General features: G+C 45.5%; 1 long non-coding RNA gene and 1 pseudogene across 4 annotated transcripts in view; one reads left to right on the forward strand and one right to left on the reverse strand.

The window, feature by feature from the left end:
• Positions 1-27,610, forward strand: part of LOC309336254 — a 49,370-nt gene that overhangs the window by 2,564 nt on the left and 19,196 nt on the right. For all 3 annotated transcript variants that reach the window (XR_014153944.1, XR_014153945.1, XR_014153946.1), the window contains exons 2-3: positions 18,524-18,674; positions 21,651-21,767. This is a non-coding gene — a long non-coding RNA (uncharacterized lncRNA). The remainder of the gene's footprint in view (positions 1-18,523; positions 18,675-21,650; positions 21,768-27,610) is intronic.
• On the reverse strand, positions 383-26,906 carry LOC309336229 (twist-related protein 2 pseudogene; annotated as a pseudogene). The gene is made up of 2 exons (XR_014161614.1): positions 26,105-26,906; positions 383-2,890 (listed from the first exon to the last, which is right to left on the reverse strand). The product of XR_014161614.1 is annotated as a twist-related protein 2 pseudogene (transcript).

The following is a 27,610-nucleotide window of genomic DNA, read 5'->3' on the forward strand; positions in this document are numbered from 1 at the left end:
CACATCCACACTGCACATCTAAAGCCTGGAACCGTATAGCTAGTAAAATTTGTGACCAAAGGGTTGCCAGCATTATTATTGGCAGTCCCTGTACCTTAAGCAGCAACTCATCGTGCAGATATTTAGCACTTTGTTTTCACACCAGGAACAGCTCTCCTTGCTTTCCCTCTAAGTTCCAGGCTCCGGCTGAACTTTTTAAAGTGTTTGCTTAACTTCAGCAGTTAAAGGCAGATGAGCAGGAGCAGTTCAGAAAGCTGACAGCCTTGTTGGTAAGGCTCTCTAAAAAACATTCTTACTACAAAATCACATGTTATATTGGGTGGAGGATGTTGGCTTGTTTTTGAATCCTGGAAAATATACTAGTCTTATCTGCAAACAAGGGCACCATCATAGCTTTTATTGTGTTTTGAAGTGCTTGAGATTTAGCAAGATCCAAAAGCCCTGAATTTGGGGGGGGGGGGTTAAACAATTGCAAAACAACTTTTTAAAAAAGTCTCCCTCTGTTTCTCCATATGTATGTTTATACATCTATAGCATTATCAGAGCAGAATAATTACAAAGTACGTCCTTCCTGCCATTTGCAAAGGGATTTATGCCCTTTGAATGTCTTTCTAAGGACCCATATAACCATACATAACAATAGTCATTTGTCTTGTAGAATCAGGGAACTGTTCAAAGATACAGGTGTTTTGTGTTCTTTGAAACAGGAGGCTAGGGTTGCCAGCTGTTTTAACACCCTCTTCAGCTGTGCCTGTATAGCAGTTGGATCTGCAGGCATAGCCAGCAATGTTCCAGCTGGCAGTGAAAAGCTTCCCATTCTGGTTTTTGCAGATAATCAAGCTACTTCTAAAGGCAAGAGCAGATGACCCCCTTCCCTCCTCCTCCTATCTGGGAACGGGAACTGTCTGCCTGCTTCCCACACCTCTCTAAATCAGGAGTGGAGAACCTTTGGCCCTCCAGAGGCTGCTGAACTACAGTACAACTCCCACCAGCTCCAGTAAGCATGGTCAGTAGCCAGGGCTACTGCTCTCTATGGTATATGTTCCAGTGGTCACCTCTGGCCTCATCCCTTTTGCAAGCCCCCAGTTTATGTACCATAATTCAGTAGGTAGCTTACAAGCAAGGGCTCAGCAGTTATTCTGCCCCCTGTGAAGCAATTCAAAGAATGTATCAGTTACATTTAGTGAGGAAGTGTCATTTTCCAGCCTTAAGCCACCCAACAAGGGGAATGATGGGATATTAGCACAGTCGCCAAGTAACCCTGGCAAAGAGAGCTGCCTTGGACCAGTCAGGCCATTTTCCAAGGACTATCAACTCTGCAGGATCTTGGTGGAGAGGGGTTTCTTCCGCCACCATCAGTTTCCTGATCCTTCTACCTGGAGATGCCAGAGACTGAGTCTGCGACCAGAGCCGGCCCAAGACGTTTTGGCACCTGAGGCATACCACAAAATGGCGCCCACCTCCTTGTCAGTAGTGAGTGAAGATCTATATCAGGAACAAGGGTGGCAGGAGGCCAGCAGGACCTCCTCTTTGCCCAGAGGCCACTGTAGATTCAACATGGGGAGGACTGTCAAGGAGGCAGCAGATCTGGCCTTGAAAGAGTGTGCCACATCTGTCGCTGTCACATGGCAGCAGGCAATGCATTCCTTGGAGGCCAGATGCCTGGGACATTGTTTGCAAAGTATCATCATCATCATCATCATCAGGACTTCTATACCACCCTTTATCATAACATCTCAGGGCAGTTCACATCATGTGCTCCACCACTGAGTTGCAGTCTCTCAATGAAGGCCTTGCATCCTTTGCAATCCACTGTGTTCAGAAAAAAATGAGTATGTCTGAAGTATAAATTTGGCTTTGTTTTATAGGCTACTTTAAGATTAATGGCTCACCCAGTCCCACAGTTCCTGGGAATTGTGGTTTGGTGCGGGTTCTCAGAATTCTCACAGAACTACATTCTATGAGTCCCTCAGTTCCCTGGGGAGACAGAATGACCACTGCACCACTTACTGAGCCTGTACTGCTGATAGATACACACCCACCCCAGAAGCATTTGGTTTCTCTCATTTCCCACCACCATATGGTGACCATTTAGCAGCGGTGAGTAGCTGTGTTAGGCAATAGCAAGGTGTGCTTATCCCAATGAGACTTCGGCCAGAATGGGCCATTGTGGGATCACTAGAAGGGGCAAGCTGACCTCAATGGAGGAAGCTGGGTCTCACCAGGCCAGGGCAGGTCCTGCGTTTTAGGGGCAGGATTTAGCCTTGAATCATAAACTAGCACCACCAAAAGTGTAATGCTCTTGAGCATGTACAGAATATGTTTTTTTCTGGCAGTGGAATAACCATAACCCCATTGGGAGAGGAGGGAGTGAGGCTTTTAGAGCTCAAGTCCTTGTTGAAGGAGGGTGACAGGAGATCACCTCAAGAGGATTTAAGTCATTCCTGTTGTTTTGGGTCCTAGTGGATAGCTGGAGGGGAGCAGGTGGAAAGAACCTCCCAGGAAGCAGAAAGCTATTGAAAATAAAACAATTATTCTTAAAACCTGCAAATTCAAAAATAAATTAGCTCATCGAAAGAGTTCTAGATATACATTTTGAGATCAGCTTGTTACAAGCAAAAGCAGTCTGGGCCTGCTTTGAGTCACTGCCTCGCTTATGTCTGCAGTTCTTCCCAGAGTAATGGTGGAAAGTCTGGAATCTCCATCCTAGATCTCAGCTGGGCTCTCTTCTCCCCAAGAGGATGGTGATCACGTTTGGTCTTGTTTTTGAGCTGGCGATGGAGAATCATACAGAGTATATGCCCTGAGTTTCTCTGGAGAAGAGTTCCTCTGTTGCTGCTCTTGGGTGAGGCAGAAGCGTGTTACCTGTTGGCCACCTTCCTGAATGGACCTGGAGAAACAAAACCCACAAAAAGAAATCAGTGGCAAACTCAAACTGACAACTTACAGGGGGTATTTGTATGGGAGAGGAACAAACAGCCTGGCCTACAGAAGGTCTGTATTTATACTGGATGCAACAAGTACTATCACCATGGCTCCCCCCTGCTAAGCAGAACGGATGAGGCCATCTGGGTGCCTGGGCGCTTGTCTCTCAGCAAGTAGCTCATTGCATGGTAAACAAGTTTCTAGCCTCTACTGCAATGGGAGATGGCAGGATTGAATGCACTCAACCCGGCACATAGAAAACCAGTATGTCAAGAAGGGTAAGCTACAACTCTTACCACAATGTGCTAGATTTCTCTGTGCACGGAGGCATTAAAAAATTCATTTGTACCCTGGTTCATTTTTTTCAATGCCATTATTGTTGGTTGGTATGCTATATATTGCTTTGAAAGTCCTTTGGGCAGAGCTGTATTAAGAAATGCAATGTATAATAATAAAATTCCCTGTCTCCAGTCTGAAGTGATAACAATCAACTGAACAGGTTAAACTATCAGCTGTTTGTTCAGGGTAGTCTCAGGAGGTTAAGCCCAAACCTTCAAGGATGTTAACATATGGAAGACACTGGCCTGGCCTGAAGGTCTTCCTCCTTTTTGCTTCTGTTGGAAACCTTTAACGTCTAAAAGTTGCACCTTCTGATTGGCTGGGCTGGCTCATATTTAGTGCCTCTCTTTTCCCCAGTCCTCTCCGGGGCCTGTTCTCCAAAGGAAATTAAATGCATAAAACCCCTTTGAGATGAGAGAGCTGATCCTTTTGAACTGCATTTCCTTATTATTTAAATGAAAGCAGCTGAAAACCACCATCCTTCCAGGGATCACAAACCAGATGAGGATTTTATATATATATATATTGATCAGCAAGTCTTTGTAACTCTATCTTGCTTTAAAGATTTATCTGCTCCTAACGAGTGCTAAGTACCTACAGTCCAGCTCTTTATGTTACAGGAATACTCCACTCTCCAAGTTACATGTAGCACTAATGCATTGTGCAAAGCTATCATCAAAGGTCCCTACACACCACCACACTCCCACACTGGGTCTGGGGTGGCAGGTCTGCCACTTCCGTTAAGTGAAAGAGGCGAAGCTCAGAAGTCGTCCTTGCTTGCCTCCTCTTGAGCTCCTCTTAGGAACCACCATCCTCATGGCCAGACCTATACCATTAGGCAAAGTGAGGAGGCAGGTGGGGAGCAGGGACACAGTGGGGTCCCTGGCTATTGCTGGACTACAGCTCCCATCAGCCCTGACCACTGGTCCTGCTAGCTAAGGGTGCTGAGGGTTGGAGTCCAGCAATGGAATACAACAAAGTGTGTTGAAAACAGCCACAAGAGACAGGTAAAACATCAGAGTAAAAGCATCCTGTTGCAATGTTTGTTTGTTTGTTTGTTTGTTTGTTTGTTTGTTTGTTTGTTTGTTGCATGTTGGCTAATGGGCCAAAAGTAGAGAAAAGGGAGGATCAGACATTCTGAACCTTTTGGGAGCTGCATGGAGAAAGGATTTCAGCAGCTGTGCCTGCCAGGCCTGCCGGAGGGTCCTTCCAAAGGGGACTTCATTGTGGACTTGGGGCTGCCAGCACAAGTTTCGTGCAGCATCTACACAGCACCCTCATCCAAATGCCACCCTCTTTTATTTTCCAGTTTAATCTTGCATAACTGTTTCCACCGAAAATCTGATTCCAGTATTTTTTGCACCATAACACTCACCTTTTTTCCTCCTAGAAAGTAAGGGGAAATGTCTGTGCGTGTTATGGAGGGAATGCCTACGGATGGCGGGGGGATCTGCTGCAGTCGTGAGCAGAGGATCCATGGTTCCCCTTCCTTCCCTCCTCCGTGGCTCGCTTTGAAACAGCAAAGCGGGAGAAGAGCCGCTGAGTGGGGAGGAGAGAGGGACAGAAAGCCTGCTTCTTTAAAGGAGCAAAGCGGGAGAGGAGAGGAGCCTTCTCCCCTTATACCCCTCTTCTTCATTATTAGTAGCATCCTTCTCCACCCACCCCACGCGTGCTTCTTCTCCCCTTAAACCCCTCGCCTGCATTATTAGCAGCATCCTTCTCCACCCACCCCACGCGTGCTCCTTGTCCCTTGAGTGCTTTTCCTTCCCTCCCCACTTAAAACGTGGTTACAAAGCACGGATCCACATGGATCCTTGGGATTTTTGCACTGGGTCACCCCAAATTCACCATCAGATCACATAGCATTTCCTTTTTTTTTTTTTAAGAATATTAAGATTTTACAAAGTACAAAAATACATAGTAAAACAAAAAAGAAAAAACTCTCAGACAAAAAACAAGAAAAATAAACAGAAAAAAAGAGATTAAAACAAATCCACTTTTTTTTAACTTTAAACTCATTAGCTTATTTCTTTGACCTCCTCACACCTCCCCTTTTTGTATTCCCATTAATATAATCAAATCAGCAAATCCTTGCCCTCTTTCACTTATCTTAACTCTATATCTCAACATGTTAGAACTCTATATTTTCACCCATTATCAATTCATTTTTGCATACTCTTTTTAACTTTGTTGCTAATGCCACTTATTTTCAATCCAACATCATTTTAACATTCATTAATTTTACAGTGTTTCTGCAAATAGTCTTTAAATTTCTTCCAATCTTCTTCCATCAACTCTTCTCCCAGGTCTTGGATTCTGCCAGTCATTTCCGCTAATTCCATATAGTCCATCACCTTCATCTGCCACTCTTCCAGGGTGGGTAGATCTTGTGTCTTCCAATACTTTGCAATAAGTATTCTTGCTGCCGTTGTTGCATACATAAAGAAAGTTCTATGCTTCTTTAACACCAATTGGCCGACCATGCCCAGGAGAAAGGCCTCTGGTTTCTTCAGGAAGGTATACTTAAATACCTTTTTCATTTCATTATAAATCATCTCCCAGAAAGCCTTAATCTTTGGGCACGTCCACCAAAGGTGAAAAAATGTACCTTCATTCTCTTTACATTTCCAACATTTGTTCTCGGGCACAGATCACATAGCATTTCCATGGCTACATCTTGCACCCAAAAAATCATGCACCCACTTGCCTGGGGCCACAGTGGTGCAAAAATGTGGTTACAAAGCATGGATCCACATGGATCCTCAGGATTTTTGCATTGGGCTACTCCAAACTCACAGTCAGATCACATGTCTGTGGCCACAGCATGAACCACAAAAATCATACATCCACTGTTTCATTTAGAATATTTTTTTTCTTGTTTTCCTCCTCTAAAAACTACGTGCGTGTTATGGTCGGGTGCGTGTTATAGAGCGAAAAATACGGTAAGTAAAATCTTGCTGGCTGAAGGTAACTAGAAGTGGGGCTAGCCAGATCTCTCTTGGCCCGGACTTGTGGAGCCTGGGATTGTAGCCACAGAGAAGGCCCCTTGCACCATAAATCATCAGCACCCTAAATTACTTGGACTAAATCATCAGCATAGCCACATCACATTAAATTACTTGGATTTTCTTTTCACACTTTCAATGCCTGCTCCTCCCCATTTTCCCCTCTTGTGTCCCTCCTGGAATGCAAGGAAGGAGGAGAAATGGACCAGCTGATGAGCTGCTAAGGCGGTCAGCTTTCAAGCATGCCCGTTGGGGCTGAACTACACATGGCAGCCTTGGCTGGGTCTGCAATCCGTAACTGACGCCCTAAAAGCACAGCTGAGCGTTTCTCCTGCCACTGGTGTGAAAGGCAACGATGCATTTTTGAATGTTCTTCTACTGTCATTGTGAATCTTGTGAGTGGAAGTAACTGAAGCACAATTCCGCTTCCCGCCATTTTTGCAGGGGTGTCTGCATGAGAAGAACTTCCTGCTTCCGTTCTCTTTCATTTATCTCCATACGTATAGACATAGGCGCCGACTCCATGGGGCCTGAGGGGGCCCGAGCCCCCTCAAAAATTCGTTTGGGGGGGCTCTGCCCCCCCCCAATAATTTAAGAAAATTATTAGTTATATTATGCTTTGTAAAATCACAAAATTATGTTGGTATTTTTTATTTTCCTTGTTTGACGATAGTTACCTTTTAAAATACATTCAGTAATGAGTTAAAACAAATAATTATTACGGTAGTAAAAGAGGCGGCGCGAGTAGTTTTGCTCGGTGCGTGCAACTGGCCCAGCCCCTCTTTCCTTTTCCTCTCTTCTGCTCTCCCGCCGGGCGCCTGAGGGAGAGTTACTTAGCGGTTCTGAGGAGCCGCTGTTGTTTCGGCAGGGGAAAAACCGCCGCCCGCGAACCGCCGAGCTCCCTCTCTCTTTCCAGCCTCTCTCTCTCTCTCTCTCTCTCTATGGCCAAGGAGGAGAAGAAGCCCTTCAGCCAGTCTATGGCCAAGTGGCGGAGGTTCATCTACAACCCCAACAGCGGCGAGTTCCTGGGGCGAACGGCCAAGAGCGGGGGTGAGGAGGCCCCCTGGGTGTGGGAAGCAGCCTCCTCGAGAGCAGGCGCCAGGGAGGAAGAGGAGTCCCAGATCCCCCCAAGGGAGACCCTTCCAAGTCTTCCCTTCAGCTCCCCATCTTCCCTGGGGCAGCCCCACTGAATCGGGGAGACGCCTCCTTCCCTGGGACTTGGAGGCTGGCAGGCCCAGCTGGGCTTCTTCCAGGCTCTGGCGGAGTCAGACTTGGGGGGCCCTTTCCCCCCTCTCAGTCCACCCCCCACACCCAGGGGACCCCCTCAGGCCTCCTTCTTGGGGGTCTCCCTCCGCTCCCCCCTCTCAGTCCTCCCCCCACACCCAGGAGGCCCCCTCAGTCCTCCTTCCTGGGGGTCTCCCTCTGCCCCCCCCTTCAGTCCGCCCCAAACACCCAGGGGGTCCCCTCAGCCCTCCTTCTTGGGGGTCTCCCTTCCCTCCCCCCCTCAGTCCGCCCCCCACACCCAGGGGGCCCCCTCAGCCCTCCTTCTTGGGGTTCTCCCTGCCCTCCCCCCTCTCAGTACACCCCCCACACCCAGGGGGTCCCCTCAGCCCTCCTTCTTGGGGGTCTCCCTTCCCTCCCCCCCTTAGTCCGCCCCCCACAACCAGGGGGTCCCCTCAGCCCTCCTTCTTGGGGGTCCCCGGTATGGGCCCCCCCAATATTTTTTATAAGTCGGCGCCCCTGCGTATAGAACACTTCCAGAGGAACTGTTTGTGGAACATTCGTCCTGATTTGTTTGCAGGGATGTTAGACAAGGGAAGTTATTTCATGAACATTCATTCTGGTTTGCTTGTTTGGGAAGGTTGGATGAAGTTGTGTCAAAGCAAGTGTTGCCTCACACTTGCCAGTGCATTTCCGTCCATCAATTTCCTTACCACAAAACTCCCATTTTAATGGAAGTGGGTTTGTTGAGCAAGACCTCCCAATAAACTATAATTGTGCAACCTGAATTCGCCAGTGTGGTGTAGTGGTTAAGAGCGGTGGACTCGTAATCTGGGGAACGGGGTTCGCGTCTCCGCTCCTCCACCTGCAGCTGCTGGGTGACCTTGGGCCAGTCACACTTCTCTGAAGTCTCTCAGCCCCACTCACCTCACAGAGGGTTTGTTGGGGGGGAGGAAGGGAAAGGAGAATGTTAGCCGCTTTGAGACTCCTTAAAGGGAGTGAAAGGTGGGATATCAAATCCAAACTCTTCTTCTTCTTCTTCTTCTTCTTCTTCTTCTTCTTCGCTGGTGTGTGATTGGATCCCTTCTGAAAAGAGTGGCAGTGCCCCCCACCCCAATCTTTCTCTCTTTTTCGTCTTTTCCTCCCCCAACAAACTAATGTAGGAAAACCTTGTCAGTTTTCACCAGTTTCTCCACCTACACCTTTTCTGCTTTCTACTGAAACTGGCAAGTTTAGGGAAAACAATATGGATTTCCCTGATGCCAGTTTCTCTCGAAGTCTTCCTCTCTGTTTTCTCATGAAATTGATCAGGCTTTCCTCAGTCTTGTCAGTTTCACTGCAGAGCTCTGTGTGTGTGAATGAAAGTGTTGGAGCAGGCTAGAAGGATACCTTTTGGGGTCGTTTCCAAACTTAGATGCAGACATAGGAGCCAGCTCTAGGGGCTGTGGGGCTTTGGCCCTCACAATGAAATATTTGAGGGGGCTAGACCCCCACAAAGTTTATGGGCATTCCCATTGAAATAATGTGTGTGCACTGCATCATGTGATTGATTATGTAGGGTGGGGCTTACCTGGGCCCCCACAATATTTTATTCTAGTTGGCACTCCTGGGTGCAGAACAGTGGGAGCCAAGTTCCCACCCAGGGAAAGGGAATGTGATGACACCTGAAGGCGGGAACAGCATAACTTCTGGAAGGGGCCATGCACATTATCTGATGCAGGGGGGGTATTCCAAAGTGCTTTTAAATGCACTTGTGGCTTTGGGCTGATGCTGCCTCTGTGGGCTTTTCCAAAACTACAAAGCAGTGGCTTTTTTCTCCCTGACAGCTGAATTCAGGCACACTTAAAAGTGGTGCCAATAGGCCACCAGTGGCAGCATCATATTTGGAGCGCATCTACTTTAGCCTTTAGAAGATCTAAAATTGCAGGCAGAGGAGATCCACATGTGTTTGTTCTCTCTTGCATTTTCAAACCAACTCAGCATTTTGACTCAGAAACAAAGTTTAAAATACAGGTTGTAAGAAAGAAGAAAGCAACAAGATCACTAACTAAGAAGGGAAAGGAAGTTGAGGAGAAGTTTGGTTCTCCATAGTCATAGGGAATATTTAAGTTTCTGTCTGTCTGATGTGGTCAGAAGCTCTTGCTGTACTTGCAGCAGCTTGAGATGCAGTCGGTTGAGTAAAGCTTTTCACACCGTGAGATAAGCATTTGTCTCTGCTAGTGTCTCTTAGAGACACAGTTACAGTGACCTTTTTGAAATGGCCATCCTGCTGCTCATCGCATCAGTGGTCACCGTGGGTGGGCAGTGTCCCATCAGAGCAGTGAACTTGCGCAAGGTTGCTGCTCCGACATTAAGCTGCTTGCGTAAGTAATCCATTCATGTCAGCAGGGGCTTTTGAGCAAGCGGGATGCGGGCAGATCGTTGGGATGGATTCACTGCTTAAATGTTTTGCAGAGTTTTCTCAAACCTCTTTGAGCTGAGACGTGGGATGAAATAAATGAGTGTGCACACCATATGATGCCTCTAGTCATGGGACGCTTGCTTGTCCCTGAATCTAAGGCTGTTGAAATTACGAAGCAGTTGGGCAGAAATCCATCTTTTGTTGTTTCCCCAGCTAACTATGTACTGCTAGCAGGTGTTTAAAAGTTGGCAGAGAAGGTGCCTTCTGGATCTCGGTTGGCAGGGGATTCCATAGCACTTGGCCAATGATGCCAAAGGCTCAGTTTCTTGTCACTCTCAAGTGAGCGCCACCAACTCAGGGAATGGCCAATGATCCTCCTCAAGATGATCTTAGTAATTGAGTTGGAGTATAGGGTTCAGGGATCCCTAAGGTACACTGGACCTAAGTCATTCGGGGGCTTTGTAAATTAAAACAAGTAGCTTGAACCTGGCTTGATAGTAAAGGGGCAGCGAGTGCACTTGCCACTTGTTTCAGAATGAAAGGAAACTGAACCAAAAGAGTCCAGTGCAGTTAAAATTTCAAAAAAAACCAAAAAAAACTCCACCTAAAAAAATGCCACTAGCCCCAAAACTAGATCAAATCACATACAGATTCAAGTACAATTATAGTTGATTGGAGCTGTTGCACAACAAATCGATTTTCCCAAAGATGGGAAATTGGTGAAGAAATGCACAGGATCACACTTGCTTTGGTATAAATGCCACCTAACTACCCTGAAAAGAAATTCAAAGGAATGCTCATTAAATAGCCAAAAGCTCAATAAACGGCTGTAAGCAGCCGGCTCTTTAAAGATGATTCTGAGTCGGCAGAACCTGTTTGCATTGTCTGTCTACTTTGCTGGGTTTTTATTTTTTTCAGATTGCTGTTGTTTTAGTTAGTGAGATCCCGCTATTATATCCGGCTCCTATGTATTTTATTTTATTTTTGGACTTTTACTATCTTGTTTTGTTGAAATCTTTTGCATTTCATATATTAGTGTTTTATGATTGTTTGCCACTTTAGGTTAAAGTGCAATATGGGGGGGGGATTAAAAGCATGTTTCCCCACCACCACCCTCAGATCTTTTGAATAATTGTTTTGGAGTGGGGGATAAAACCCGTTAAGAGTTTTCTTAATGAGAGGCACATTTCCCCCCATCCTCCTCCATTACAAATGATATATTGATTGATTTTAATAAACATTTTTGCTCTGTTCAACTTGTATGGAGTGAGGGAAAGGAGCTGCAGTTAACAAAGCTGGTGGGGGGGGAGCCACAAGGGGGGGGGAGCCACAAAAGGTTGGGTGGAAGTTTTCGGAGGGGGGGGTAGAAGCTGTGGTTTTCCTTTTGGCCTGGGAGCTCTGCAGGGCTGGTGCCCTGAACCAGCCCACCTCAGAGATGAAAAATCTGGACAGAGCCTTTGTCCTTGATGGGCAGTTCTTGGAAAGAGGAACATTAAGGCCCGGGGGGGGGGGATCCAGGGGGAAATGCTTTTCCTGGGGGGGGGGAGGAATTGGCAGAGGGAAAAATTAAAAAAAATGTTCAATAGTAACGGCCCTTCTGCAAATACCAATCTTCAGGGAGGGGGTTGTTGGGGTGGTAGCACGGGGGTTTACACACCCACACCATTTGCAAAGAGCCTGATCACTCACTTCCCATGAATGCCATTAAACAAGAAAACAATGTAGACAAGTGAAAATCAATCATGCATTGGAACACATGGAATAGTTTGGCCTTATGTGTAGCAATAACTCACACCTTCCTGCTTTCAAAAGCGAAATGCTTGGGATGAGCGAACAATGCACCAGCCAAGATTTTTTGAAAAGCCCATCCTGGAAACCCCTCTCCCTTTTAATCTCTATGCAAGATTTAACAAGGCCAAAGTCCCCTCTCCCCACAAAGAAACCCAAGCCAGCATTTACTGAGATGGATGGAGCCTCTTTGAAAACAGGCTTGGCTCTTCCGCTCTCAGTCGTCCACATCATGCTCTTTCTCCGTCAGCCCTGACATGTTTGGGGGGTTTTGGAGATAAGTCCCAAGAGGGACAGAGCTGCAGTGCAGCTCTCAATCCTTTGCTGGTATGGTGGTCACTTAAAGCCCCACCCCCAAATGACCCTACGGTGGCTGTCTTCCAGTGCCACAGCTCTGATTCAAATCTCTCGGCACCCTCAAAGATCATGCAGACCATGTCTGCTTTTCATAAGAATAAAATCAGATGGGTATTCTTTCCACTCCACCATAATGCAGTTGTTGAACAAGCGATTCTAACAGTGCAATTTTAGGCATGGATTCTTGGGACTCTCTAGTTCTTTAAAAATAAAAAAATAAAATAAAATCTAGTCTTGTGGCCCTGAAGGTTGAGCAATGAACGAGGAAGTTCTTGGTTTAAATTGTCTCTTCCATAAACTTACTGGGTTCTCCTAAGCAGTTCATTTATTTTTATTTTTTATAATAATTTTTATTGGTTTTTCCAAATATTTTCCATCATAACATCAATCTTATAAATAAATAAATAAAAACATTTGGCTATATAAGTCTAGAACTTCCCTCCTCCTCAACTTATGGTTTTCCAACTTAATCTCTAATATGCATTTTATTCTTATTAATATTACTATTAGATCCTAATCTTAAATAAACAATTTGTAAATTGCATTTACGTAGTAATAAATGATAATTTAAGCCTACAAAGCTTCTTGTAACCCTATTAGCGATGTCAGTTGTTTACAGTCATCTTTCAAATACAACATAATCTTGTTCCAGTCTTTCAAGAAATTCTGGTCCTACTGGTTCCAAATTTTCCCAGTCACTTTCGCCAATTCGGCATAGTCCATTAATTTCATCTGCCACTCTTCTTTCAATGGTATCTCTTCCTGCTTCCATCATTGGGCTAATAATTCTCACTGCAGTTGTAGCATATAGGGGTGATATGATAGCCATGTTCAAATATATAAAAGGATGTCACATAGAGGAGGGAGAAAGGTTGTTTTCTGCTGCTCCAGAGAAGCGGACACGGAGCAATGGTTCCAAACTACAAGAAAAAAGATTCCACCTAAACATTAGGAAGAACTTCCTGACAGTAAGAGCTGTTCGACAGTGGAATTTGCTGCCAAGGAGTGTGGTGGAGTCTCCTTCTTTGGAGGTCTTTAAGCAGAGGCTTGACAACCATATGTCAGGAGTGCTCTGATGGTGTTTCCTGCTTGGCAGGGGGTTGGACTTGATGGCCCTTGTGGTCTCTTCCAACTCTATGATTCTAGGATTCTATATAAGAATAATGTTTGATTCTGCCTGTGTGCTTCTTTACCTACAATTCCTAATAGGAAGGCTTCTGGTTCTCCTAAGCAGTTTAAGGATGATCGTACTGGTCAACCTTACATGGTTGTTAGTAAGCATCTAATGCAACTGTGCAGTAGCAGACCTGCATTTTTTGGGCCCTGGAACTTGAGTTGTCATGGGGGCCCCTTAGCAACCAACAAGGTTCTCTTCTCAATGGGGTTGTTGCATGACAGATCACCACACTTTTACAACATCTGTGCTCCTGACTCTCAAACTCTGGGATTGTTGAAATATATACAACAACAAAAACCAATTTGAGTGGTGCTACTTCATGTGGATGAAGGTCGTTTCTGGGGATCCTCCAGGCAGAGGCGTAGCATGGGCAAGTCTGGGGCACCATCACCCCAGGCGCAGGGGTTTTTTGGGAGGGGGTATTCCTCACAATGTCATCCAGCTGGAGAGTGGGTGAGAAGGATGCAACAGGCACGCACCCTGCCAGCCCGCACTGTTTTTGCAAGTCTTGCAAAGTGGTGCTGGGCTTGTAGGGCGCCGTGAGTGCACTCCTCAAAGCAGGGTGGCACTGGCTGGGCAGGCAGTGCAGTGCAGTGCGGCCCCACTTAGCTCTGGTGGGTGGGGATCGTTCCAGCAGTGCGCCCTCCCCCCACAAGGCAGTTCCTGCACCTGGCACACACGTGCCTGCCCTGGGTGCCAGCAAAGAATGCTCCCCCACTGCCTCGAGGACCAGGGGCCCTGAAGCTTTAAGCTTCATTTGGTTCATAGGAGATCTTCATAGGAGATCTGTGAAGTGCTCTGAGCACAGTGGCAGGGCTAAGTATGATGAGCTGGAGTGGAAGAGACATTCAAGTAAAACGTGCCGTGTTGAGCTGACATGTTGACCGACAGCCATTCCCTCTTCTCTCCCCCCTGCCTCCCCGTCCCAGTAGCCTGGGAACTGTAGCTTAGAGGGTGTTTGGGATTAGCACAGCACCCTAATGAAACCACAACTCCCAGGATACCTTGGGGCGCAGGGAAGAAACCTTAGTAGCTAAACTGGTATAAAAAGTAGGAGTGTGGACATGCTACAGTCTGGGCTGGGAGATCCTCCCTGTTTGCCAAGCTCCCTGTTCTCCACCCCACTCTGCGACCATCTGCTTTCGCACAATCTTTCCAGCAGGCAGAGCTGTGCTTCTCTGCCTATTGTCCAGAGACTATCCCACCCTTAAACTGATCATCTAATCCATTGGTCCTTTTTTCTCTGGAAAAAATAATAATAAAAATAGAAAAAAGAATAATAAAAAAAATAGTTGGTGCCACACTGGATTTTTTATTGTTAACAAAAACAAACAACCAGCAGTGCATGATTTATAGCACAGAACGCAACTACTTTATAATATGATCACAGGACAACCAGAAAGTATAAAACAATGCAGCTACAGAGGAACATGAATCATTCCCAAAATATAATTATAAACAAGCCTCTTGCAATAAGTATGTATACAAACTCAGTGAGAGGAGTGAGCGTGTTTTTGCTGGGTAATCCCATTTACATTTGGGTCTTACTTGAGACAAACAAACTCCTCAACAGAAAGAGAAAGAAGCCTTTCTCTTTTCCAGTCTTTCATATTTGTCCAAGTTGAACATCCCTGTTCACAACAATATGGAGAACTGTAGAAGAATAGCCAATGCTCTTGTTCTCATTTTGAAAAAGTATCCCGCCACACTTGTCATCCTCTCCTGCCGCATCCTTTGAGAATCACTGATCTAATCTCCCAGTTCACTAGATATCTGTGCAGCAAATGCTGACCTGAGTGGGGAAGCTTCTGGCCCTCCAGAAGTTGCTAGACAGCGGCTCCCAGCATCACCTTTCTGACTGGGGCTGATGGGAGGTGGAGTCCTGCAACATCTGGAGAGCAAGATGTTCCCCATCCCTCATGTAGATGGACCATAAGCCCTCTGGGCACAGACTTCACATGTTCCATGCACTGCACCAACCCTTGCCGCAGGCTTGCCACTTCATTGCCCTTTAATATGTTGATTTAAAAAGAGAGAAAAGGCGGCTGTGGCTCCTTCCTGCCTGTTCCTTCCATGGCCCTTTTGCTTGCCCCTTCTTGCCTGCCATGAAGGGTGGGGGGCAGGTGCCTGAGGGAGGGAGATGCTGGGTACACAGGCCGTGGGAATGTATCCTAGTTGTGTTTTGCTGCTTGCATCTGGCTAGCTGCATCAGGAGGCAAGGAGACCTGCTATGTCACCCAGGCCACATCCGTCCAGAATTAGCAGGCTAGGGCTGTTTGTATCTTAAGTCTAAACTTGCACAATGCATAGGAGGAGAGCGAGAGCGAGAGCGAGAGCGAGAGAGAGAGAGAGAGAGAGAGAGAGAAGAGAGAGATTAGTATAGAATCCAGCATCCCCCTGTGGCTTGCCTGCCTAAAGATAAGTGATACGTGAATCAGGCCAGATTCTGGCCCCACTGTAAAGACTGGAATTGAGCTATACAGTGGTACCTTGGGTTACAAACTTAATTCGTTCCGGAGGTCCATTCTAAACCTGAAACTGTTCTTAACCTGAGGAGCGCTTTTGCTAATGGGGTCTCCCACTGCTGCCGTGCTGCCAGCACATGATTTCCGTTCTCATCCTGGGGCAAAGTTCTTAACCCACGGACAGATCCTGAAGCTGAGGCTCCAATACTTTGGCCACCTCATGAGAAGAGAAGACTCCCTGGGAAAGACCCTGATGTTGGGAAAGATGGAGGGCACAAGGAGAAGGGGACGACAGAGGACGAGATGGTGGGACAGTGTTCTCGAAGCTACCAGCATGAGTTTGACCAAACTGTGGAAGGCAGTGGAAGACAGGAGTGCCTGGCGTGCTCTGGTCCATGGGGTCACGAAGAGTCTGACACTAAACAACTAAACAACAACAACAACAACAACACTACTTCCAGGTTAGCTGCCGCCTGTGCCCCTGGTGCCTTTCTTTCATTAACTGCAGCCTGCCCCACAGACATAGGAAGCTGCCTTGTATCACATCAGACCCATTGGTCCATTTAGTTCAGTGCTGTCCACACAGACTGGGAGGGGCTTTCCAGGGTTCCAGCCGAGGGATGACTGGAATTTCACTTCAGAAAAAATGGGTTTTTGCCTTCAATCAAATGCAAACCCTGGAAAGGAGCCAGTGGTCACTTCCAGACAAAGCGAACGTTGAGTAATCTCTCCAATTTGCTTTCACGGAATTTGTGCAGACATTATACAACATCACTGCCGAGTGGTTTTTATCTTACCACACAAAGTCCTACTTATTTCTTTACTGGAAATGGATCCATTATGCAATAGCACTGTTTAGCCATTGTTATTTATTGCAACGTAGCCTTTTTCTTTTATGGTGAGTTATGAAGATGCATTCTTATTGCGCAAAGGGCGTTATCGGCATCTACTTGAATATATGTGTGATCCTGGCAGAAAGTGCTAAAGTCCAGAAGCAACCTCTATCCTAGGTTTAACAACAACAGCAACAACACAACCCACTGAGAACCAAACCCAGATCCGAGAGGCTTTGGCTTCATCACACAGGGACAAGCCTATACTTCTCTAGGGTCTGAGTTATATAGCAGCCCCCTCCCTGGTGCTCCGTCATGATTTCTGAGCACCCTGTCATATACATGCTAATTCCTTCTGGGAATACAAATGGGGCATTGGCAGTGACTGCCCTTTATTTTCATGGAATTCTTGCTTTTTAAAACATTTTTGGTAGCTTTGGGTGGCATGGATGATATTAAGGATTGACAAATACGTCAGTTTTGTTTTGCCTCAATTTCTCATCTTTGCAACCTTAAATTCGGCTTTCCACATTCCGGCAGCCATTCAGTTTTTAAAAAACAAAACAAAAAAACATGAAAAAATTGTCAGCATTTTTGTGTGAAGTTCACCTAATATTATTGCAAGCAATTTCACCTAATGCAATGTATTTTTTGTGTGGTGTTTTCACAATTGTATGCATTTATGCACATTTCCCCTGAATATATGAATTTTGTACCCATTATTAGGTTGGGGAACTGCATTGCAAAATTCAGGAAAGTGCAAATTTCTTGTGTTTGGGTTCAAGGAGTGTGAATTAGGTAGTCTCTTATTAAAATGCAAACAATATAGAACTTCTCCCACATCCCTAGTGGTATTAATATCTCATGGAATGCCTTACGCCATGTGCTTCTGTCCAGTCACCTTGTTTGCCAGGAGAAACCTTTTGAGCAGAGCCCTGTGCTCTTGATGTCCACTCCAAGATTATCGGGAGGAAGGTGTTGCAGCACCTGCCTTATGAAACACCTTTCCTACTTATATTAGGCAAGCACCAGCCGCGTTAAGCTTCAGACTCTTGCTTTGGTATTTTTCTTTTCAGAGGCTTTCCCTGAAATGTGACCTCAGAGCTATGTACTGTGATTCATTTTATTCTGAATTTCATGATAGGTGTTATGCAGCTAAATTTTGCTCAGGGTAGATCTACTGGAATTAAATGACCTTAAGTTGGTTATGCTCATCAGTTTCAAGGGGGTCTACTCTAAGTGACACTTGGTTGAATAGCACCAATTGTTGATAAGGTATGTGGTATTCTCTTATTCAGAATCACTTTGATACATAAACTTGGGTAATAATTAAAGTATGGGAAAGTGAGCATGTGTTTGTGCATGTGCTGGGAGCATGCAGCAGGTGGGGGGAGAGTGTTGCAGGAAAACATTTAAGTCAAAATGATGTTTGCCAGCCAAAAACTGATATGTGCTTCCTACATGCTTCAATGAAGCATTGGCACCATATGTGATCATGAAGGTTGGGAACTGACTTCCACCTAATCTGGGCCACGTACTATTTGCTTCCCTTCAGCAAGCAGGCTAAAAGTGGGGATGGAGCTGGCCTTTGGGGATGCATGCTGTATCTTCTGAGACACTTTCCATACACACATTCCCAATTTCCTTGGGATTGTAGTCCAGTTCTCAGTTTGGGGTTAAGATCCTGTGCACACTTTATTGGCATTAAGCTCCATTGAACACAATGGGACTTAACTTCTGAGTGAGCATGCGTACGATTGATTGCACCATAAAGAACTAAAGGAGAAGGAAAATCACCCTGTTGGTACACTAGAGCCTATTTGAGGGCAGTTTCTCCAGATTCCACCCCTTGATGATACAACATACATCCAGTGAATCTCACCCCCTATAGACCCCAACTTGTATTTGTAAGGTTTGTGCATTTTGGTTTTGGTTTTAAATCCAGTAGCAACAAATACCATGGTTAATCAAATTAGTATCCATCACAGCTGTTCATTTCAAATCTGTTCTAGGAAAGAACCATCATGCGTTGGATGAGCACCAGCTTTGCCAGCAGAAGATATCCACTTCAGTCCCTGCCATCTCCATGTAGGGCTGGGGGAAAAAACCTCACCTGAGACTCTACCGCAGGGGTGGTGAACCCACAGTCTGCATCTGGCCCAGGTATATATAAAGGCTGCAAAGCTACTTCTGGTGGCCTAGCAGCCCTTTCTCAAAATTAGGCACCTCCTTCTCTTCCCCCCAATGTTCTTGCAAAGGTGCACCATCTCCCTCTGGCGCGGCACCATCCTCTTTCCTGTGTGCAAAAATTTTATGTGTGCACCTTTTTATGTACACCTTTTTATGTACGCAACAGCAGCAGCAAGAATACTCATCACAAAGCATTGGAAGACACAAGACCTACCCACTCTGGAAGAATGGCAGATGCAAGTAGTAGAATATATGGAGATGGCGGAAATGACTGGCAGAATCCGAGACCAGGGAGAAGAGTCAGTGGAAGAAGATTGGAAGAAATTTAAAATTTACTTACAGAAATATTGTAAAATTTTTGAATGTTGATGGCATTGAAATGAACTGAAGGGGTTCTAGCAACGAGGTTAAAAATAAGATTGAATGGATAATTAGACAAATAAATTGAATATGAATTTGCTGAATTAATTTTCAACATGGATACAAAAAAGGGAGATGTGAGGAAGTCAAGAAAATAAGTGAATCAAAGATGAGAAGTAAAAAGAGGGATTTTTCTGTTTTTTCTTCTTTTTTTTCTTAAAATGTGTTTTTTATTTTCTTTTTTGAAACTATTTTCTCTTTTTTCTTATGTATTTTATAATTTTGTATTTTTGTGTAATTGTTCTTGTTTTTTCTTATGTTTGTTGTCTTTTCTAAAACTTTATAAAATATTTATTAAAAAAAAAAATTCTAGCAGCAGTGATGTCCCTGTTGCAATGCTAAGCTAGGAGGAGAGGTTCCTCTCCTAGCCCAGCCCAGCCCAGCCCAGCGCAGTGATGAGGAGGACAGATGAGGTCTCTTGCTCTGTAGGGACTATTTTCTGAAGATCAAGAGACAGTGTTTCTGCTCCTCCCTTGATCTTCAGGGAACAGTGAGAGCTGCTAGAGGCAGTACTGAGCTAGATGCCAGGGTTTGGCCTAAAGGTACGTGAGGCAGACACCTGGCGGCAGCTAGGCAGGTCTGGGTCTGTTTAGTACCTGAATGGGTGACCACCTGGGAGTCCATTGCAGGACACATTGAGTTCCATGATGAAAAGAGGCTGGGATATAAATGCAGTAAATTTAAATAGATGGGCCAGTGGTCTGACTCGGTATAAAGTAGCTTTCGATGTTCTGCATTGCAGGACTTCTCTAATCTTGTTCTGAAACATTCTCCCATCGGTAACTTGATGGAATGCAAGACTTGCTACATTTTGGAGGTGGCAGGGAAATGCTTTGCTTGCTCTTTCATTTTAATAGTGAGCATGGATGGGTTAGATGGCTCTGAATTTAGCTCACCGTGTAATGGTTTTGCTATTTTTGTTGCAATACAGCTTCATCTTTTGTTTTTTAAAACTGAAGTCATTTTGCTCCTTGTGCGCTCACTGCCATGAGTTGTTTGATTGGCAGGTTTAAAAATGGCAACAGTCAAGAGGAAAATAAATTAAGTGGGAAAATAAATAAGCAAAATGCCACTTAAACCAAAGGACCCAGGAGATTAAATGGGAACCAGGTGGCAGGTGGTTCCACCAACATTCCTCCTGAAAACATCTGAAACTCAAATGTAGTGTAGTGAATCTAGGGTGAGCCCAGGACCACAAGAAGCTGCCTTCTACAAAGTCATACCGTTGGCCCATCTAGCTCAGTATTGTCTATACTAATTGGCAGCATCTCTCCAGCATTTTGGATTGAGGTTTCTCCCAGCCATACCAGGAGATGCCAGAAACTGAACATGGGACCTTTTGCGTGCAAAGCAGGTGCTCCGTCTTTGAGCCACGGCTCTTCTGCTGCATGTGGCAAAGCGAAGGAGCCACAGGACAAGTGGAGAAGGGGACACTGGGCATGCACTAATTTGGCAGTGCAGACAAGAAGTCCTAAATCACGACCTTTGTGAATGGGTGCTTCAGTTGGGGAACCAGGCCTGTGGCATAGCTACAGCTACTAACACAGAAGTCTCCCTCAGGTTGTGCAGCTCCAGCTTTTCTAACAGAATTTCAAGAGCAGAAAGAACCTATCTGCAGTATCCAGGAGCACAAAGTGCTCCAAGATTTCCTTGCCTAAAGTCTGATTAGGGGACTTCTCTTTATTTCCCCCTGTGCTTTGGATTTGTGAGAGTTGTTTGCACTGCAGAAAGGAAAAAGAGGAAATGTGTAGGGTAGTAATGCCTCTGATGTCTGCCCCAATCAGATGCTGCTTACTCGGGTAGGAATACAGATGGATCTGAGCAGGACTGAGGATTGTTCCTTATGCACTCACAGCCCAGCCAATGTTAGCTGCTACTTAAGCCCCATTGATTCTAATGGAAGGACTGAGCACATGGATCATGGAACTTACAGGCTACAAAAATCCAGTATGTTCTGTATATATTTGGAACTTACTGTAAGCACTTTGCGCTGGCTTGCAAGGTGCCCATGATCATTGTCAAGGTACGAAGTGAGAACCAACCTAGAGAAAAGGGAAACCTCCATAGGCCATCAGTCTCGGGCTCGCATCAGTTCTTGCTGGGGGAAAAGAACAACTAACTGTAGCCCAGCTGAGGGGTGTTGTCCTCCTGACAGAATGACCCCGGAGCTAATGTTACCCAGACTCATCCTGAAGGTTGAGGGGCCAAGGGGAAAGACTCTCAGGTTGGTTAGATCCCCCCCCCATGCTTCATCTCTCCTTCCTCCGGCAGCAGACAATATTTTTCCAACATATGGCAGAAAACAAAAACTGAATTCACTGTTGTATAATAAAAAGGGGCTGAGCCGAAGGAGGGGGGCATCATGAGAGGTTATTGCCCTGTGGGAGAGAGTAGCCACAGGGTCAGAGATCAGGCTAGGTCTGATATACTTTCCTCTTTCCGGGTGATACTCTGCCTGCAGCAATCTCAAAGAGCAATCACCGTTTTCTTCGGCATTAATTGCCCTGTTTTGTTTTCATCCCATCCCAGGGGCTTAAGCCATGGATGGGACATGCTAACCAAGAAGATTGTTCCAGCATGTGCAGAGCTGATCCTGGAGTGTGTGCTTTTGAATGTACACTTTTGCGGGTGATGCCACTGTCCGTGGTAATTTTTGGCATTTCCAGGGTTGCACCTACATGTTTCTGAAATTCCTTTGCGGGGTGTTGGCGGGGTGATGGATCAAATTTGTTCTATTGACCCCATTAGGAGGACAGGGCAAGCTACTTAATTCAATCATTTCTCATTATTTTGAAGAATTGATGCCATTTCCTGTTTTTACAAGTATTGATTTTGATATATATTTTTGCTTGCTAGTTGTCAATTTGAAATCAAATGTTCCCATTTTTATAAAGGTGTTGGTCAGCAGCTTTGGGGAGCAGCTGGTCCAGAAACTAGGCTATGTACTGAAGAAGTCAACAGAATGATCGGAGGTGGACGGGGTTGTCTTTTAAAATGTCAAGCAGCATTCTGCAGAAACCTCTCCTCACGGGCGGGGGGGGGGGGGGAGCCCAGACCTGCAAAATTGGAATATTGATTGTGGAGTTTGTAGCGCAATTTTGTGCAGCTTCACTTGGAAGTAAGTCCCAATGAATTCCATGGGACTTAACTAACCATCAAAATGTGTGCACGATTGCAGCCTTCATTTTTGAAAGCTTCCATCCTCTGCATGCTTACTTGGAGTTTTGGTAACCCTAAAGTTCAGTGGAACTTAACTTTTGAGCAGGGGAATATTTAAGAGGTGGCCTAGAGGGCCCATGTCTCGTGTCTTTTGCAACAGACCTCGGATCTCCTGCCTCCCCTTTTTAAAAAGAAATATATATTCACTTTCCCTATTTCATCCTGGTGAGACCTCTGCTCCCCACCTGCCATTGCAATTTATCAGAGGCATCTATCCATAGAAATCAGCATATGCAAATATTATGCAGAGTTGCGCCATGGGCCTCTGCCCCAAGTCTTTAAGCACTAGAAAGCAGAGTTGTAAGGACTGGGCCACATGAATCCTGGCTTGCTTGCTTTTTTCATAAGGCATAGGAAGCTGGTCTGTCCAGCTCAAGCTCCGTGCTCTTGGCACGGATTGCCAGTGGCTCTCCAGGGTTTCTGACAGAATTATTTCCCAGCATGACCTGGAGATGCCAGGATTTGTACCTTGGGACCACCTGCACGCAAAGCAGATGCGCCACTACCACTAAGTTCTATCTCTTCCCCTAAGCTTTCTAGTCCTTATGGTTGCAAGACTATGCCTGCTGAACAAGAGTTCTGGCGACCAGAAGACTGGGCTTCCCTGCTCTGTCACATAGTTATTTGCATCACTTCAAATAACAGGTGCGGGGAAATGTATGCAAAGGAAGAACAAAATGTAGGATAAATGATGCAAAAGAAGAGAGGTTGCAAAATTTTTGCCCATATCTTATATGGGTTGCAGAATTATGCTTTCCTTGTTGCAGAATTTTGGGATACGTTAGTGCAAGTTTCCTTTTTTGGGGGGGGGTCTTGGCATTGGATACCTGTTTGATATGAATAAGTAACCTTATAACATTCTTTAACTCCCTGGGCAACCTTAGTGGCATCCAGAACCAGATTCTTCAGTTTCTAAATGAGAGAAATCCAGGTTGGGGGGGGGGCAGGGGAAGGGATCACAGCTAGTGAAATTCTTCCTTCCTGGAAACCCTTAAAGTCACAGCAGACAATGTAGCCAACTAGGGTGTCTAAAACCTGCCGCAGTATTTCTGCCTCCCCACATGCTGATTTACAATTATTCTGTTTTGCAATGCAGATCCGAATCTTTGTTCTGCAATGCATTTCATTAACTGAGGTAGGCATATCTGTGCATCATGTTTCCTGTTCAAGAGCATAGAAGCCTTTCTCTCTCTGATTTGAATCATTGCTGTGCATCCAATGTGCATTTAGCTTGTTTGCGCAACACCCTGCAAAAAATTTTGGGTGGCTGTGTGTGGATCTGATGGTAATAACTGCAAACTGGCTCCCTGACTATTCAGGCTATGAATTTACAGCAGGAAATGCGCAGTTTAATGCACCAAAACTGAGCCAATCATACCATGCAGCAAAGTGATGCAAGCTGCTTCAGACGGCTGAATTTTGGGTGCTTTTCAAAAGCGGCATTTACCCAAGCCTGCCATGATTTTTTAAACCATGTCCAAAGGAAATCATTGCCCTCTGCAAGAAAAGAATAGATGAAGGCAGGAATTTATGTCCAAATGGTTCAGTGAGACTTTTTAAAAATGTTGACCCTAACTGCAGAGGGAAGTGGGGTAGCATTTAAGGTCTACTTGAGGCAGCAAGGAGCGCATAAATATTTGTGGCATAAAAAATGATCAGACAACAGCAAAGGTTGCGAGGTTTATCGAGGGTGCAATGAGATTAAGGGCCACTATCTGAATGATAATCTTGGCCATATGATTGCCCTTTTTACCCATTGCTGTATTTTTTATTTGTATATATTTTATTTGTATATATTGCTTGTTTTATGTTGCTATGGCCGTTGGCTAATGCAAATAAAGTTTATCTTATCTTATCTATTTGTGGCATCCCAATGTAAAACCATATCTGCAGTGGTGCAGTTTTAATCCATGTTTGTGATTACACATATGGAGGCAGGAGATGCTAGCTGTTTACATTTATATAATGCCAAAAGTGTGGTTTTATTCTGAGGGAGGTATACATCATTTTCACACATAGAAATAATGATCAGGTGCCATTGTTATCCAGGGCAGGCACATGAACAGGCATCCAGGCGATTGGCTCTTTTTATCAACCTCCATTTCCAAGTCTGTGAAATAGGAACAGCAGAGCTGACTTCTCTTGCAGGAACATGAAAAGGGTGACAGATGGTTTGTGCATCTACAAAAAACAGGATGGCTTTGCAAGTCATGTTATGAAGTGTGTTTGGGGCTCTGGCATGCCTATTTGTCTCATTATGAATGTGTTTAATATGGAGGAGAATTGTGGGGGATTGAATGTATGTTTCAGTGAGTGTAGGTTTTATATTTCTATTAGAAATGGATGAATGCAATGAGTCCCTGGTGAAAAATTTGTTGGCCTGCTTATAAAGGCGATATGGAATGGGTCTGCCTTCCAAACACAAAATAAAGATAAAACATTGTATACAACATTAGTCATACTCCAAACTGACTCACTGAAATCAGAAGGCACAATTTAGTCCTCTCGATTCATTTCAGTGGCTCTACTCTAAATATGACTGATGTTGGATTACAACCTACAGCCAAAACAGAAAGCAATTTGTACTTAATTCCCTATAATCCAGCTTTTCATTTAAAAGGATAAAGGCATCTTCTGGGCCTGACCATCTCTGAATTTATCTGAATTTGTGGACAAGCCATTGGCAGGAATCGGTATTTGAATGGTGAAGTGAGACTTTACAAAAATGTTGGTCTCGGTGGGCTCTGCTTAGGCACCAAGGGGGGGGGGAGAGACCATCTTGGGCTGGCACTGCATCAGGTGCAGAAAATGATACATATTTGTGGCATTTCTGCTTACATAAATGCCATTTATAGAAATAAATGGTTCATGAAATTTGAATACACATGAACATATAGGTTGAGCTTAATCAAACACATAAAAATGACCAGCTCAAGCATGTCGGTTTCAGCTGAGATCCAGCACCTGCTTGGCATATCCAGCAGTTTGTGGTGGGTTTTGCTACTGAAATCCAGGAACTGCTCAATTTAGAAGGGACAAAAAAACAACAGCCCAGGCCTATTTCTAACAAAACAACAACCCAAGTTGCTGACCCACGTTTACCTTTCTCCCCCAGTCCCATGCAAAGTTCTGCACAGTCCTAAGCACCGTCTTTCGAATGCGAGTCCTACCAAATGCAGAGGGGCTTGCTTCCAAAGAAGTGTGCTTAGGATGCAGTTCTTGTATCCCTGCTCAATGTCTTTACGAAATGCCATGGGATTTTTTTTTTTTAGTTTTTTTACAGGGGACAAATGACAGTGTGCACATTGTTTTATGCTGGTGTCTTAGAGAGAGGAGTCATTTGCCTGTAGTGTGGGTATTCCTTACCCGCTATCTTCTGGCAAGCAGGTCTGGGGACCAGAAGTGACTGTGGGATGAAAGAAAGGCATGTGTCCATCGGCTGCAGGAATGTGCCACTTTCAACTTCCACATTGTCTCTGTGTAGTCTAAAACTGCTCAAATCTAAAGACTGTCAGGGTACCATGCTTTTTCAGCCTTCTGACCAGAAAGCCCTTATGCCTAGTTGCAGATATCTGGAAGCTGGTTATGGTTGTTCACTGGTGACTGGAAAGATATTTTGCACATGCCCAAAGTTGTGCTTTTTTTGTATGTGCACTATAACTTTTTACAGTTAAAGAGCAGTCTGCAGCTAACCATGCCCTGGTCTTGGAACTCAGCCTAGAGAAGAAGTGCAAGGCAAGAGAAGAGCATGGAGCAGGACATACCTTCCCGGTGGGTCTCAGTGGGATGCTGACATGGACCAGGCCCCTTCCATCCTCCAGACGGAGAAGGCATAGCTGAGCCTCTCGTGGGCCAGGTAGTTGCAGCTGGAGATCTTGTGGTCGAGCTCATCGCTCTGCAGAACCTGGTAGAGGAAGTCGATGTATCGCGCCGCCAGCTTGAGTGTCTGGATCTTGCTGAGCTTGTCGGAAGGCAGCGTGGGGATGATTTTGCGCAGTTCAGCGAAGGCATCGTTCAGCGACTGGGTGCGCTGGCGCTCCCGCACGTTGGCAATCACCCGCTGCGTGTGCATGTCCTCGAAGGTCTGTGGCACAGGGCTGCGCTTGCTGCGCTTCCCCTGGGGCGAGGGGGCACTGCACTCCTGCAGGGGAGCTGAGGCCAAGGGTTTGCCTAGTTGGGTCCTCTTGCGCAGGCCTTTTTTGGGGACCCTCTCGCTCTCCTCCTCGCTGGTCACCAAGCTCCCCTCCGGTGAATCTGGGCACATGCTTTCCTCTTTCATCCTTTGCGGATCTCCTTCCCTTCCCTCTCAGTAGACGCGGCAAGGACCTGGATCTAACAGGCCGTGGTGCATCCAAGCCAAGGCGATCCGAGGTTCAAATGGGGCAACCTTAAGGGTGGGACCCTTCTAAAAAAAAGCCCCACGGCTTCCAGAGCGGCAGAGGCTTTCTGAGTTGCTCCAACCTTCAAGGATCTGCTTATTCACCCTCCTTTCCCTCCACCCTTCCTAAAGGGCTAAAGAGAGGAGGGACGTTATGAAAATGTTGTTAATGCCCTTTACGGATAGGGTAAGGCGTTCCAGGGGAGGGGCCGTGCACAGACCAATGCAGTCCTCCACGATAATACAAACATCAAGAGAGCTTATGGGTTCCAGATTGCCTTCCTTTCCTCTTCTCTTCTCCCCCAACATCCTCCCCCCCCCCCAGCCCTTAGGCACAGATGCTCTAGCCAGCCGTTTGGATGCCAGAGGATGTTTCCCTCACCCACTGTAATTGACAAGGGTCTGCCGGGGCTGACCCCTGCCCACAACCTTGTCAATGAAGATTGCAAAGCAGTTGTTGCATTGGGTTGGTGCCTTCGCTACTGATCAAAAGATAAATGGGGCAGCATTTGCTGCTGCTGGGGCTACTTACTGCAGTGCCACAAGCTTATAACGATGCAGGCTATTCTCAGGAGGAACAAATCGATATAGATATATCTGAGAGAGATGGGGTGTTTGCCATCTTGGTCACAGGGGATTAATAGTAGGTAAAGTGGTCCCTTCCCTGTGTCAACTTCTGTTTACACAGGAACATACTGGTTTTAGAGTTAAACCAAATGCTTTGGCAAAAAAAGTCTGAAAATGTAGTTTTTTTCCATTAGAGACACAAGCATTCCAACCCAACCCTATGCTTTTTTTCTCATAAATGTCCCAGGGTTGTCTCTGGAACTTGTAAACAGACTTACGGTACTCTTTACCAAGCAATCCTCTGCAGGTTTGCAGTCCCCATTTT

The sequence above is a fragment of the Podarcis erhardii genome (genome assembly GCF_964252035.2).
Source record: "Podarcis erhardii genome assembly, chromosome: 2".
Taxonomy (NCBI): domain Eukaryota; kingdom Metazoa; phylum Chordata; class Lepidosauria; order Squamata; family Lacertidae; genus Podarcis; species Podarcis erhardii.